Genomic DNA, 1,079 nt, shown 5'->3' with positions numbered 1-1,079 from the left:
TGAATTAATTAATTCAAGTCCTGACTTTTCAATTATGTGGGGCTACCTTGATTCTTAGCAAGATTCTGTTTACATGGCAGCATAGTCGCCTTTGCCTGGCTACCTGGTGTCGTGCAGTTTGCACTGGGTTTGTGGTTTGCTCGGCAGAAGGATGGCATTCCAGTGGCTAGAGGGATTAACAGCTGCATGAAGAATGGATATAACATGCAGCTAACATGTTTTGGTTCATTCTGGTTTCACTGCAGATTCCTGTTGAGTTGTTAATTTATGTTTTATTCTTTTGATATTTTTTTTTCTCTTGCCTCCAAGCTACAAAAGGTATATAGCCTTTTGTTAGCTTTGCTTCAGAGGACCTCGGAGGAGGGGACTCAAGTCAGCTATTCTTTTTGGCTTCCCTTTATGTAAATCTGGACTAACAGAAGATATGATGTTTAGGATTAAAGATGATGGGGCATCATTAGAAATCCTCTAGGGATAGCTCCATAACCCGGAAGCAGGGAGGACGAAACTTTCCAGGTTCTAACAACTGATCGGTGCCCTGAGAAAAGTTGGGAAAGGGAAAGCAAATTGTGCTCGAAGAGACACAGTTTGGGCCTTAAGCTCCCAGCTGTGGATAAATTCTGGACATTAAAAGGCCCTTATGATTGAAACAAAGATGCAAAGATGGCCAGGGCTCACCAACCTATCTTCTTGGCAAGAATCTTCTGTCCCCCATGAAGAAACATTCACACGTCTTACTTCTGTCCTAGCGCCAGAGCCTGAAAAGGTGAACCCACTGGGGCTGGCTGGGGGAGAAGAGGAAAATTTGTTCCAGAAGGAACTGTTTGAGGGATTGAGTTTCTGTATGCAGACAGGGAAGAATTGTCAGTCGATAAAAAGCATAAGGTGGCTTGTCTCTAATTGAAAAAAAAAAAAAAAAAAAAAAAAAAGCCAGGCGGTGGTGGCACACGCCTTTAATCCCAGCACTCGGGAGGCAGAGCCAGTCGGATCTCTGTGAGTTCAAGGCCAGCCTGGTCTCCAAAGCGAGTTCCAGGAAAGGCGCAAAGCTACACAGAGAAACCCTGTCTCGAAAAAACCAA

At 44.2% G+C, this 1,079-nt stretch overlaps 1 non-coding gene across 1 annotated transcript; it reads left to right on the top strand.

The window, feature by feature from the left end:
• The first annotated feature begins 708 nt into the window (after window positions 1–708).
• On the top strand, window positions 709–833 carry LOC131905410 (small nucleolar RNA SNORD22). The gene has a single exon (XR_009377925.1). It is a non-coding gene; the product is annotated as a small nucleolar RNA SNORD22 (small nucleolar RNA).
• Window positions 834–1,079: the final 246 nt, after the last annotated feature.

This window comes from Peromyscus eremicus, chromosome 2 (genome assembly GCF_949786415.1).
Source record: "Peromyscus eremicus chromosome 2, PerEre_H2_v1, whole genome shotgun sequence".
NCBI classification, from domain to species: domain Eukaryota; kingdom Metazoa; phylum Chordata; class Mammalia; order Rodentia; family Cricetidae; genus Peromyscus; species Peromyscus eremicus.
The sequence above is the reverse complement of the archived record's forward strand: the minus strand, read 5'-3'. Positions and strand labels throughout refer to the sequence as shown.